Source organism: Herpailurus yagouaroundi, unplaced genomic scaffold (assembly GCF_014898765.1).
Source record: "Herpailurus yagouaroundi ecotype Mexico unplaced genomic scaffold, PumYag 162, whole genome shotgun sequence".
Lineage (NCBI taxonomy): Eukaryota > Metazoa > Chordata > Mammalia > Carnivora > Felidae > Herpailurus > Herpailurus yagouaroundi.
In genome coordinates this window covers 28,230,486-28,245,744 of record NW_024412403.1, presented here as the reverse complement: position 1 = coordinate 28,245,744, position 15,259 = coordinate 28,230,486, and positions in this window count along the sequence as shown.

Here is a 15,259-nt window from a genome sequence, read left to right as displayed (position 1 = left end):
TGGAGGGCTTGTTAAGCTACTCTGGGCCCCACCCCCAGGGCTTCTGATTCACTTGGTCTCAGGTGGGAGCAAGAATTTGCAGATATAACAAGAATTTGCTGACCTTGCTAGCCAGTAGACCACATTTTGAGATCCACAGGTCTACTAATTCACTACCATCTCTGAGGTCATATTGGCAAGGAGATGATACTCTGCTTTGGGAGAAGAGATGTTTATACCACAGGATCCTTCCCGGAATGCAAACACACAGAACAATGGATTCTATCCACAGTTAAATAGGTATTTGTTTTTTAAACCGGACCTTTAGTCCTTTGAACTCCAAAACATTTTTCTGAATGACTTCCTGTTTGCAACAATTCTACGTTAGGAAAATGTCTGAAAATAAGAATAGCTCAAGAAAATACTGGAATTCATTATTTGATGTGGATGTCTATACATTTTATATATTACATTTTGCATGGTGAGTTATGTAATCATTTAAGCTTCAAACATCAATAGGACTGGTTCTCAAATCTGTGACATTCCTTCTCACTTTTGGTATGAAATCTAATGATTCCGAGTTTGAATATTTAAAATTAGAATAGTTTTTCCCAGTTTTTAGTTTTGACGATTTAAAATTTATAATTAAAAGTCAACTTTGTTCTGTCTGTTTTCTAATAGAAAGGTTAGAGGTCATGAGAATGGGCTTGCCTACTTCAAAAGCGCCTCTAAGGCCCACTTGCCAGGGTCCATGAAAAACCTCGATGTTATCTGGATGAATTGGGGAGTGGGGGGCCCGGGTGGATGGGTGGGGAATGATATGTTAAGTCACACCTACAGAGACTGACTTTGTTGTTCATAAAGAGTTGTTTAGTGATAAAGCACTGATGTGCTCTGTAAGTTGATCTGAACCCCATTCTTCTTTTTTTTTTTTTTTCAATGTTTATTTATTTTTGGGACAGAGAGAGACAGAGCATGAACGGGGGAGGGGCAGAGAGAGAGGGAGACAAAGAATCGGAAACAGGCTCCAGGCTCCGAGCCATCAGCGCAGAGCCTGACGCGGGGCTCGAACTCACGGACCGCGAGATCGTGACCTGGCTGAAGTCGGACGCTCAACCGACTGCACCACCCAGGCGCCCCCCCATTCTTCTAATAGTAAAAACCACTCAAGTGGATTCCTGTCTCTAATTTGTGGTCATATCCTCAGACCCCTCAAGCACTGATGTGATGTAGTTTATCACTTAATGCTGGCTGAGTAATTAGACGTCAGCTATATATAGCTTTTTTCTTTCTGTCTTCTGTTTCTAGAGGAAATCTAATGGCATAAGATTAATAAAAATGGCACATTTTATTCTTGCAAAACTTCTCTTTTTTGGGGACGCCTGGGTGGCTCAGTTGGTTAAGCATCTGACTTCAGCTCAGGTCATGATCTCACGGTCCATGAGTTCAAGCCCTGTGTCAGGCTCTGTGCTGACAGCTCAGAGCCTGGAGTCTGTTTCAGATTCTATGTCTCCCTCTCTCTCTCTGCCCCTCCCCTATTCATGCTCTGTCCCTCTCTGTCTCAAAAATAAATAAACGTTAAAAAAATTAAGAAAAAAAAACTTCTCTTTTTTTATTCTTTTTCCCTTCCCTCCCATCATTCATTTGCACCATGGACATTGGCAAATGTTCCAAGCCAACACTATTTTTTCCTATCTTTTTTTCCCTCTGTTGGTGATCCGGCCTCACACATGTATCAGCACATCAATGGTTGTGATCTTACATGTCACTACTTGTATCTTCAGAAAATCTCTACACCTCACTAGGCCTCAGATCTTCATTGAAGAAGGAGGAACGTGATGGTTAAATTTTTATGTGTCAGCTTGCCTGGGCCCCAGGGTGGCCAGATTTTTGGTCAAATATTATACCAGGTGTTTCTGGGAGGGTGTTTTTGGATGAGATTAACATTTAAATTGGCAAACTGAGTAAAGCAGATTGTCCTTCATAATGTGGGTGGGACTTGTGTAGTAAGTGGAAGGACCATGTTAAACAAAATGTGGACTCTTCCCCGGGTAAGAGAGGATTCTCTTGCCTACAGGCTTTCAAACTGGGGTGTCCACTCTGAAGACTTTGAACTTATCAGTCTCCATAATCTGTCAGTCAATTCCTTATGATAATCTGTTCATTGGTTCTATTTGTCTGGAGAACTCAACCAACACAAGGAGGTTGAACTCAGGGGATCCGAAATCTTTGAATTGCAAGCTTCTAAATAATGCTGACCAGACAACATGGTACTGAGTGTTCTTTTAAGATTCCTTCCAGTCTTGAAGCTCTAGTTTATACTGATATTTAAGTTTGCAGTCTCAAAATGCAATTGCATCTAATGAAACCTTAGTTAATAGGAACCCAAGATGATTTTGGAAAGATATATCTGCAGTTAAACAAAAAGATAAAGACAGTAGCAACCCCTTAAAAATTAAAAGAAGAATAATCATTGTGGGATAACCATCTTGTTTGACTTAGCTTCAAACCTAGGAAAATAGTGGGAAAATGTGGTCAATTTAACAACTTCAATAAAATGGATACTGCAGCACAAGTGAACTGTCTCAGCAGGGTAAATTGGGGATACGGCTGTATCAAGTCCAAGTTCCTGTCCCTAATCTCATAAAAGTGACTTTGGAAGAAGAGAGTTCCGATCAGTTTAATACTGTGTTTTGAGACAAGTTATCTACTGAATCTGTCTGTCTTCCCCCAAATTCATATGTTGAAATCCTGACCTCCAAAGTAATGGTGTTAGGAGAGGGGGCTTTTGAGAAGTAACTAGGTCATGTGGGTGGAGGCTTCATGAATGGAATTAGTGCTCTTATAAAAGGGACCCCAGAGAGATCTCTTGCCCTCTTACCGCCATCTGAGGATACAGAGAGAGGAGAGCAGAGTACAACCAGAAAGAGGGTTCTCACCAGAACCTGACTGGGCTTGCACCCTAATCTCAGACTTCTTGCCTCCAGAACTGTGAGAACTGAATTTCCAGAGGCACCTGGGTGGTTCAGTCGGGTAAGCGTCTTACTCTTGGTTTCAGCTGAGGTCATGATCTCACAGTTTTGTGGGTGGCACTCTATGTGTGCTGATAGCACACAGCCTGCTTGGGATTCTCCCTCTCCCTCTCTCTCTGCCCTTTCCCCATTCACACTGTGTCTTTGTTTCTCAAAAATAAACTTTGAAGAAAAAAGAAAGAAAGAAAGAAATTGTTGTGTATAAGCCACTCAGTCTGGAATTTTGTTACAGGAGCCCAAAGGGACTAAGATTGGGTGGTTGGAGAGGTAGGTTACCCAGTCAAGAATGAGTACCTATAGGTATTCAGTGTCTAAGATACAATCAGCTGCCTTGGAGGAAGTAGCTAAATCTTTTATATAAATATTTGTACCAGATATTTTGTGTATAGTATCTTAAGTATCCTTTAAAAAGTCATATGATCCTGCTTTTACAGAGGAGGAAATTGAAGCTCACAGTTAAAGTAACTCCCCCAACTCACAAAGGCAATAGTAAATCCAGGACACAAAACAGACATGTCTGGCTCCAAACTCAATCTTTCCCCCTTTCTACAAGATTCTGAATACATGTGGGACCTCCAAAGAAATAGTTCTAGTTAAAGAGAGAAATAATAGTTCAGATCTCCTGTAGAAGCAGAAGGGTCACTACCAATCATAGTTGGAGTTCAAACTTCTAAGCAATTACAGAGATTAATGAACATTTATTAAAGCAATTTTGGTTGGAATGTCTCCTGCCCTTTGATGGTCTCTTTTATACCACACTAGTTATCCATCCTTACCTAGCCACTGCTTTAAAATTCTAGAGTAATGGTCAGGAAAGGTATTTGGAAGAGAATTCCATAGGGAAGAAAAGTAGAAGAAATAGACCTTGAAGTTTACTTTAATATGTTTTTCTCCACAATCTGCTCAGGAATTGATTCTGAAGCATGCGATATTATAAATACACATCAAAAGATCAAAGACAATAGGGGCACCTAGCTGGCTCAGTGGCTAAAACATGCAACTCTTGACCTTGGGGTTATGAGCGCAAACCCCACATTGGGTGTAGAGATTACTTAAAAATAAAGTCTTAGGGGTGCCTGGGTAGCTCGGTCGGTTAAGCATATGACTCTTGATTTGGGCTCAGGACATGGTCTCATAGTTCGTGAGTTTGAGCCCTGCCTTGGGCTCTGCACTGACACTGCAAAGCCTGCTTGGGATTCTCTCTCGCCCTCGCTCTCTGCTCCTCCCCCTTTTGTGCTCTTATCTCTCTCAAAATAAATAAACATTTCTTTAATAAAATCAAAATAATTTTTTTTCAAAAAAACAACAAAGATTATAGCTAATAAAGTACATAAATCAGTGTTCCTCAAATTTTGGTCATTCTCTGCATTCATTCTCCATTGTGACCATACTACTGCTTAATAAAACCTCGGTGGCATCTGATAATAAATATTGGTTTTCCCTCCTTGAGTCTGTGAGTCAGCTGGATGGTTTTGTTGATTTGAAACAAGTCCCAGCTGACCTTGGCTGGGCTCAGGTATGCATTTGCAGCTGGTGGGGGCTCGGGCTGAGGGGGAAGGGGGGAAGGACACCCGAGAGCTGGTGGCCCCGCATGTCCATATCTGGAAAGACACAGCTCAGTTTCATTTGTTCTCTCATAATCCACCAAACTAACTTCTGCAAGTTCTAATTTCTTGGCAAGTTTTCAAAGAAGCAAGTCTTCTGAAGCCTCAGCTTGGAACCAGCATCTTGTCATTGTCACCACATTCTATAGGCCAAAACAAATTGCAAGGATAACTGAGATTCAAAGGCAGGGAAATGAACACTGCCTCCTGATGCGAGGACTGATGAAGTCACATTGTGAGCAAACGGGAACTGTTTTTATCATCAGCCTACACATCCATCTACCTGTTCATGAATTTCAAAAAATCCCTTTATCTTCTCACTAACATGTCTATTATTCATGATGCCCATGTTACCATAACCATATTTGTGAAATCGTGGGTTTCATGCTATTTTTATATGCACTAAAAGTCATAACAATTAAAAATGGAGGAAAAAAACTCACCACATACCAGGTAAAATTCTCTAGTGAAACACACTGAATTAAGGTAATGAATGTTCAGAAGCTTCTATAGGGTCCAGAGAGCAATAGAAAACTCTAACATGTAGTGCGATATTCAAAGTGATGTTTCTAATAAATCTAGGCTCCCTATTGTAACTAAAGCACACAAATAAATTCATAGAAAGATACTAAGAGCTTAAACCCTGTCTTAGGAGAGTTTGCAACCCAGGGCTGCAAACAAAATCATCCTGCCCGCCACAATTGTTAACCCTTAATGAGTAGAAACACCATGTATATCAGAGAGAATAATTAAATGGTATTTCAGAATAAGAAGTGATCAAATAAGAATGAGGTGTAGAAGAAGTCGTGGATGGAATTGGCTTGGAAATAAGCCTTTCTAATATGGGCAGGAGAGAATAGGCAACTTTCAGATAGGGAGGCTCTTTAAATTGGAAGAAAGACCCAACCAAGGCTCAAAGGCAATCAATTAATAAGCACAATTACAACTTAGCAAAATTAGATAAATAATGTTAAAACCAACATTATCCACATTACAGTATGCAAATTAGATTTCATAAAACTTGACTTTGATCTTCAATACAGTGGTCATTGTGCACATCCAAATTTAAGAGACACAGGAAGCATATAAAAGAGTTAAGAAATGAAGATGAACTCTATTTCTGGTAAGGTAAGAATACATTTTTTGAAGTTTATTTATTTATTTTGAGAAAGAGAGAGAGACAGAGACAGAGTGTGGGGGAGAAGGAGAGAGAGAATCCCAAGCAGGCTCCGCACCACGAACTGTGAGATCACGACCTGAGCCAAAATCAAGAGTCAGATGCTTAATCGACAGAGACACCAGGTGCCTGGTAGGACTACATATTTTGAGCCAAGATTGCTGACGGAAAAAATCGAAACACAATATAAAAGCATTAGCTACACAACACTGGAAAGCTCACAAAATACTTAGTCTTCCTTACACGTAGTTTTGCTCCCCATGGTGTCAGTTATCCAGGGTCAACCTCGGTCCAGAAGCAGATGATCCCCCTTCTGACATGTCATCGGAAGATCAGTAGCCTGATCTGTCACACTGCCTACGTCATTCACTTCCTTTCATCTTATCACATGGGCACTTTATCATCTCACATCATCACCAGAAGGGTGAGTATGGTACAATAAGGCATTTTGAGAGAGAGACCACATGCCCGTAACTTTGATAACTGTATATATTGTTATCATTGTTCTATTTTATTATTTGTTGCTGTTAATCTTTTACTGTGCCTAATTGATCAATTAAACTTAATCATGGTAGGTGTGTATAGGAAAAAACATAGTATATACGGAGTTTAGTACTATCTGCGTTTTCAGGCATCTCCTGGGGGTCTTGGAAAATATTCCCCACAGATAAGAGGGGAACTACTGTAGTAAAGAATTAATCCAGTCAGTATCCAAAAGAAGATAAAAGTCCAGAATGGTGACCCTACCTTTGGGGACAAGTTTTGCTCTGGATACATTAACTACTGAGAGCCTGACCGGCAGTTTTGAGAACCTCCCAGGGATAAAGTCACCAAAGGTAAAGTCCAGGCCCACATTTTCATTTGCTGCCTAATAGCTTCATCCTGAATCGAGTTCAAGTAAAACTGTCCATTCACATACTACAGCCTCGCTTCAGAGCAGCTGTCTCTGAAATAGTGTCCAGGGCTGCTAGCATTTTAGAAATTTTGCTTTAAGTCTGTTTTGTTTTCCTTTTAGCTCAGTGCTCCTTCTACTGGACACAGATGGAATCTCAGTGAGAAAAGACATTCATGAAACTCCCAAGATAATATAAAATGACTTACCATTTGTACTGCAAAAGAGAATTTTAGCTACCACACGGAAGGATTCAGAGCAAAATATTGCATCTTTGCTCATTATAAAAACAAAAACAAAGAAAAATAAAGCTATTTTATAGGAATCCAAACATGAGTCATTCATATATTTGGCTTTCTTTTGTTATCTTCTTTACTTGACAATCTGTTGAAATGACTTTCCTAACGTGTTGTATGTGGGAATTGGTTGCAAGATGTAGAACGAAAATAATTCTGAGTTGCACATGAATTATCAAGTCCTATCAGAGAGAAGCCGATCCAGTTTCTGAAGAAATAATACAGTTAGCCTTGGACCATTAGTTTGGGCGGAGGTGGATTTTTTTGAGACAGGAATATTTGCAGAAGTTCTTGATACACAATTCTCCAGGTATAACTAAGAGTAGGCTCTGCTAAGCAACAGAAGTGACTTGTAACACATGACGGTTACTATGTAGGTTTATAATCTGCTACTCTACTTAAAATATCCTGCTATGTCTTCCTGTTGAATTCATTTTTTCTGATTCTCAATATGTCAGAACAAAATGTCCTCATTCTTTCATCTTTGGGGATGCAATTCTTATTTGTATAATTTTAATTAGTACTTGTCTACTCTGTTCTTTACACTATTTTTGTATGTAGGCTGCTGAAGTGATGAAGCAAAGCACGAGCCACCAGATGCTGAGTCGCAGAAAATAATGGACCTAATGGATTCATGTACATTCAGTAGAAAAATCTGCCGTGGATGAATATTAGAGTACAATGTACTAAACATTCATCTGTATATAACAGATTCAAAATAGTTGTAAATATTTAATAAAATCAATTGAGAACGATGACCATAAGAGAAAAGACCACCAGCAACTATGAGCAGATTAGATACACATTTTTCTTTCTGGGGCACCTGGTGACTCAGTTGGTTAAGCATCCAACTCTTGATTTCAGCTCAGGTCATGATTTCATGGTTCAAGCTGCCAGTCAGGCTCTGCACTGAGTGTGGAGCCTGCTTAAGATTCTCTCTTCCTCTCCCTATGCTCCTCCCCTACTTGCACACATGCTCGCTCGCTCGCTCTCTTTCTCCCTCTCTCTGTATGTCAAAACATAGTGTCCTTTCCCCCCAAACCTTCTATGATGGTTAATTTTATGTGTCAATTTGGTTAGACGATGGTGCGCAGTTGTTTGGTCATACAACCATCTAGTGTTGTTGTAAAGATATTTTTTAGATGTAATTTGAATTAGTAGACTTTGAGTAAAGCATATTATCCTCCAGAGTGTGAGACTCATGCAAACAATTGAAATTCTTTTCTTTTCATTTTTTTAAATGTTTTATTTATTTTTGAGAGAAAGAAAGACAGCCCGAGCAGGGAAGGGACAGAGAGAGAGGGAGATACAGAATCTGAAGACAGACTCCAGGCTCTGAGCTGTTAGCACAGAGCCCTATGCAGGGCTCAAACTCATGAACCACAAGATCATGACCTGAGCCAAAGTTGGACGCTTAACCGACTGAGCCACCCAGGCACCCCCAAACAATTGAAATTCTTAAGAGCAAAGACCAAGGTTTCCCAAAGTAGAAGGAATTCTGTCTTCAAACTGCATTATAGAAATTCTACCTGAATTTCTGGTCTTTGGACTCAAGATTACATCAGCTCTTAGCTGAATTTCCAGCTTTTTTCTGCCCTACAGAGTTCAGACCTGCTTGCTCCCACAATCATGTGAGTCAATCCCTGAGAATATTTTTTCCCTCTATATAAATATGTATATATCCTATTGCTTCTGTTTCTCTGGGGAACTCACTAATGCACCCCCTAAGTTATTGAATGAAGGTGCATGCAATAAATTTCCAATAGGCAGTTGTAATACAGTGTGTAAATTTATATGATGTATCTAGCATGCATTCTCAGAGTGACCGTGTAAAATTATGTCTTTGTATTTTTTAAAACAAGGGCATAATACCACATACTACAACCTACTTATATGTGTAATTGTTTTCAATTCTCCAAGAGGATATGTCCTTTTGACCCTCCTAGGTTTCTTCTCTGTCTTACTCTTGTTTTCATACTAATTGTTAAAGAGCATTAAGGGTATTCTTTTTCTCTCCTAGTAAATGAAAGAATTATAATTATGTATCTCATGGTCCTTTGTAGATTTCAGGCCAATGGTTTTCCTTTTTTTCATTCATGAAAACAACTACTGCCATTTTTTTTCAATTTTGAAAAACATTAAATTGCAATATGTTTAAATTGATGGAAAGAAATATTGCCCATTCTCTAAAACAGTTCACAGAGAATTATTATCAAGAGCAATGTAGCAAAGACTTGAGTGTTAGGACCATCACAAGGCCAATGTTTGTGGTGAGAGAAAATAAAAATACTTTGTCGAAAAAGAAGAGTTTGGAATGGAGAAATCTAGAACAGAGGTTATTGATGAATGTATGAGAACAGGTTTTGATATTTTAATTCTCAACTCTCTCGTCCTTTGTGGCCAGATGGAAGGAAAGATGAGTTTCAAACAATAGGATGAAAGAATTCTAAAAGGTGCGCAAGTCTGGCTGCTCCTTAATTCTTCCTTGTAACCTAATGAGACTGAATATATCACTGATAGTTGTGATGGAAAATAAACCAAGCGTAGGCGACCAAGGGGAGGATACGGCAGGACTGAAAAGAGAACAGCTAACAAAATGTTCAAAATTGCACAATCCATCAGACTTGTAATTTTTCAAATGTTTCTTTATATAGTCCCTTGGAGATGATGATCAACTAACTACATTAGTTTCTCTGAACACACATGAGAAAGTTTTAACAAAGTTTTACAAATATCAATGTTCACAGTATGGCAAGAGGGAGTTTTACCTTAGCAACTGGTATTGGTGATCTAAAAATGTTTCAGCCTTGTGTGAGCACCCTAAAATCTGTTCTTATACAGATCCCCCAGGTTTTTTCCAATGTAAGTCACGACAGTGATTCTTCTTCATGTATATGGCATCAGCCCAATTTGCAAGGTTTTACTTGTAGTTTATGTTTTTTGCTATCCTGACACCTAACTCTAGTAACAGGTCTAGATAAAGTATGCATGGGGACTGACATGCAGGTAATAGGTTTCCTCTCTATGAAATCACTAACTAAGGTGAGATGGTAACAGAATAATCTTCAAGCAACTGGGAAAGAACCATGAGGCAAGAAAGGGGAATCTGCTTTGGAGGACAGAGGATGTTTCATGGACTGTGGGCAAAAACCACCTAAGTATCCTATTTCAAGCTCTCAAATTCAGATATTTCAAACTGTAATTCCTTTTTTTCAAACCATCTAATTCTATCAAAAGGAACCATGCCACCATGCAGTCCTTGAATTTCTGCTGTCACTCTCTGGTGGCAGCAATGTCGTCTCCTAGACCTTGTCCTCAAATGAACACAGGAAAATTGAAGTGGAAGTTTCACAACTCTTTGCCACGGATTAGTAAATTCCCCTACCAGAATATTATAGGACTTCTAACTGTATGCACCCAAAGCAGATAATCTCGTTTTTCTCCATATTTCCCCAGGAATATTTTGCTTATGTTGGTGTAAGCTACGTATCAATTACATTGTCTTACAATAAATAGCAGAAATATGTTGAGACTAGCTTAAGGTGATAGATAGATAGATAGATATTCAAGAATATGCATGTATTTAAGTATACATATATTTAAGGAGATTCAAGCATATATATATATATATGTATATAAACATACAAATACATATACACATGCATATATACATACAAATACATATATATATATATATATATATATATATATATATATACATGATATCAGGAACTAACTACTTTGGTAGAAGACTCACCTAAAGGGGTATCTCTTAACATCTCATCTAACCCAGATGTGGGACTGCTGCTTAGAATGGCTTGCTTCTACCTTTGTATGTATCACAGACTAAATATCCCAAGCGATGTGTGGAAACATCCAATTGAAAAAATTAAATCGTTATCACTACCTGAGTACCAGGGTATACCCTGTTCTCATTCCCCTATGTAGCAGGAAATAAGATACTGCCTCCCAACAAGGTTATATACCATGGGAAATTAACCCCAAATAGGATACTAGACAGCCTCAAAATGCAAGTGAGTACTAAAATTTTAGGTATCTTTATAGCAGCATAGTCCCCACATTGACTAAAATGCCCTCTAGCATGGCTAACTTTCACATGTCTTAGAGAGAGCTCTGAATTACTTCCATCCTGGACATGTCTTGACCTTTCTCCTCCCCCTAGCAAGGATCAAGAGTAAGGTGTTTTTTTTTTTTTTTCCATTGTAATTGTTCAGTCGTCATGAACATATTAATTTGTGTTGATTTGCAAGGCAGCAGTCAAATGGCTGTCATAATAGCAAAAGCTAAGTCTTCTTTAATCACAGAATCATCAATAATACCCATTCACTGTTCTCTGGCATGCAACAATTACTTTTCTACTACAAAAGGGCCATCTTAATTGAACCCGTATTTCCTGTTTCCCAGGCATTTTGAGTAGGAGTAAAGCAGACCTTCTCCATCATCTAACACAACGGCTTGCATCATCTTAATTTGGCTGGAGCCTTACACCCCCTAAATCCTGATTGTCTACATTCCAAACTGTGGGGCGTGGCAAATAGCCCAGTTGTTTTAATTCCAGAAACGTTTGATGAAGTTTCGTTAAGCTGCTTTTATTTATCCACCCTCATGAAGGGTGGGAAAATTTTGAACTCTGTGCTACAGCTCATATGTTATATTTATCGAATATGTAAGTAATCAAAGCACGTTTGCTTACTCGATTTTGACATTTCCAGACACTTTGTGATAATTTTCAACACATGTATATAGAATCCTAAATGAATCATCACTTGTTCCCGATGAAGTTGAAGAGAGAAGTGTTTGAGATATTTAGGGATAGAAGATCATATAGTAAGTAACAAATGAGTAGACAGGTAGCAGCAGGAGTTAGAATTTTGTTGTTGGTAGCAGTGGTGGTAAGCATGAGTTAGCTCCCTCCCCCAAGTTCTGCTTCAGAGAGAGAACAGGGTTTTTTTTTTTTTTTTTAATTCTTTATGTGTCTTTTTCTTATTATTTTGACTTGTAATACTGCTAGATAAATGTTTCTGCCTTCCTTAACATAGGGGAGACACCTATAGATGTATTCTGCTATTACTGGAAATATCTGTTCAAGCCCAACTTTGAACCCCAAAGCTGAATCTATTGCATGTGATCCCTTGTAAGTTAAATATGTATAACCGGGCATTACACCCCTGTTTAAGAACTTGGGGGAAAAAAATCTCCAAATTGCTACATTCAGGTAAAAGTCTCTGAGAGTGTGACATGGGGCATTAAGACTTTTTTGTCCAAAGCCTGAGAGGAACTGCCTCTGTTTTCAGAACACACCTCCATCTGGAAGTTAAAAATCCTTATAAAATGGATAATTTTATTGTGCTATCTATGTCCATAGCTTAAGCTGAATTGTGGGGTTATACAAATAAAGAAACATCTTTTTAATAAACTGTAGCATTTTCCAGTATGATCTCCAGGGTACCCTCCCTATAGCCCTCTGGGGGAGTTTTATGAGTGTAAAAGAATGAGCAATAAAGCCTTGTTGGACTGGTTCATACTCATTCTCCAGCACCTAATATTTTGTCTGATAAACGCTACCACTTGAGGATCCCTAAGTGTCAAGTACCATACTGAACAGATTATGGGAACGTGGGGTGGAAAAGAAGGAAATTCTCCAAAATATTTTGCAAACCCTACATGCTTCTAATGGGACTAAAACTTCATTCTTAAATCACAACAACGACAACAAAAGATTCTGAAATCCTATAATCCAGTATCACCACTACATTTTTTTCTCTGAAATTCATAATATAATGAAGACTTGCCCTTAAGCTAAAAACACCAGGTGAGCAACAAAGTGGAGAAAAACAAATTTCCCAGAATTTCTGGGGCTATTCCTTGGTGGAGAAAGACCAGTGAGAGAGAAGCTTACACTATATTTCCATTGTCTTTGTTTGGAAGGTTGTCAGGGAGTAGTGGAATCCTTTGGAAGAACGTGAAGGGAGGAGTCAGTAAAAACAATGAAGGAGATATGGTTTGTGATACGATGTCCCCCTTCTCACATAATTAGGAATCTGAAGGGGTTTGCAAATGATGGATGATACTGAATTGTACAGATATTTCTAGTTACTTACTCCTAAGACACTGCTTAATAAAGTTTATTGAATAAAATCTACTGTCAGAGACTTCTGGCTTCTGGTCAGTTGCCAGTTGCCACTGTATCCTAACAACAGTTAAAAGTGGAACCAACTGAAAAATCAACAGCCCTTCTTAGATCCCTAAGAGAAGTGAGGTCATGGAGCAAACTGCTGTCTCCAAAACTGGAGAGACAGACAAATTAAGAGAACCACAACTTAGTAGGGTAGAAACCGCCATGGGAAGCAGTCTCGTGTTTGGGAAACCTGAACTGTAATTGTTGAGTTGCTGGAGGTTTAGTGTGGACAATTCTGAGAGATTAAAAACTCCAGAGGGACCCAGCCATCAGGGGGCCCCCACAATTTTATGACTGGTACCTTCTGGAGCTCTACCAAATTCTCACAGTAAGTAGAGGAGAAAAATCTCTCTGTGCTTCCAGTAGGGGGACGGGAAAAATCATGAAACAACCATATCATTCTTTTCTTCCCTCAGGAGAAACTATTTAACCAGAGCCTCACTGACTTGTGGGAAGGGAAAAAAACCAACTCCAGTCAACTCTAGCCATCCTGTCTCACCTTAGGGGTAAAATTCATAGTCCAGTGCATAGACTCATTAAACTAGACTGAGACCTAATCAGGACTGTAGAACATTTCTATTCCCTCCACACTTTCCCACCACATTACTAAAAACTGGCTCTCAGCAATTCCTTTTACCTTATACATCATGTCCTACTATTGAGAAAATTACAAGGCATGTCGAAAGACCAAAAAAAAAAAGAAAAAAAAAAGAAAAAAAACAAACAAAAAACACACACATGGTCTGCAAGACAGAACCAGACTCAGATCTCACAGCGGTGTTAGAATTATCAGACCAGGAATTTAAAACAATTATGTTTAATATATTAAGGGTTCTAATAGGTAGACGGTATTCAAAAATAGATAGGCAATATAAGCAGAGAGAAAAAAAGTATAAAAAAGAACTAAAAAGAAGTGCTGGAGATCAAAAACACTCTAACAGAAATGAAAGACACATTTGATTGGTTTCTTCACAGATTGAACATGGCTGAGGAAAGACTCTGAGTATGACGACATCTCCATAGAAACTTCCAAAACTAAAAAGCAAAGATTAAAAAAAAAAAAAAAAAAACTGAGGAAAACAGAACAGACTAAGAACTATGAGACAACTACAAAAGGTGTAACATATATGTAATAGAATCCTAGACAGAGAAGAAACGAGAAAAAGAGTAAGTATTTGAAGAAATAAAGGCAGAGAATTTCCCCCAAATTAATTTTTATGTATTTATTTTGAGAGAGACAGAGACTGCTGGGGATTCTCTCTCTCCCTCTCTCTCTGCCCCTCCCCCATGTGTGCTCATTCTCTCCCTCTCTCTCTCCCTCTCTCTCTCGAAATAAATAAACTTAAAAAAAAAAAAAAAGAATTACATCTGGCTTCCCAGAAGTCATGCAAGCAAGAGCAGTGGGCTGCAATATTCCAAGTGTTGAAGAAATAAAGCATGAACCTAGAAATCTGTAACCTGTGAAACTATGCTTCAAAAGTGAAAGAGAAATACAGACTTTCTCAAACAAACAAAACTTGAGGGAATCCGTTGCCAGTATACCTGCCATGCAAGAGATGTTAAAAGCTGTTCCTTAGAAAGAAAGGAAAGAAGAAAGAAGGAAAACAATGCAGGCCAGAAACTCAGATCTATGTTAAAAAAGGAACAGGATCAGAGAATGAATAAGTGAAGTTAAAGTAAAAACATATTTTTTCTTATTCTTAATTTGTCTGGCAGATACTAATTTGTTCAAAATAACAGCAACAATAGATTCAAACATATATGAGTGAAATGAATGAAGCAATGATACAGGGATGGGAGAGAAGAATTGGATTGATTTGTTATTATAAAGGTACTAACACTACCCATGAAGCAGGTTAGTGTTACTTGAAAGTGAACTTGGGTTAGTTATGTGTATATTGCAAGCTCTAGAGCAACAGCTAAAAATAAAAAAGAAATATAACTGATATGTTAAGAAGGGAAAGAAAATGGATTTATATAAAGTGTTCAGTTAAAACTACAAAAGACACAAAAGAGTGGAAGACAAAATGAGAACAAAGAGTAAGGGCAACAGTAGAAAATAGTAATAAATGTGGCAGAT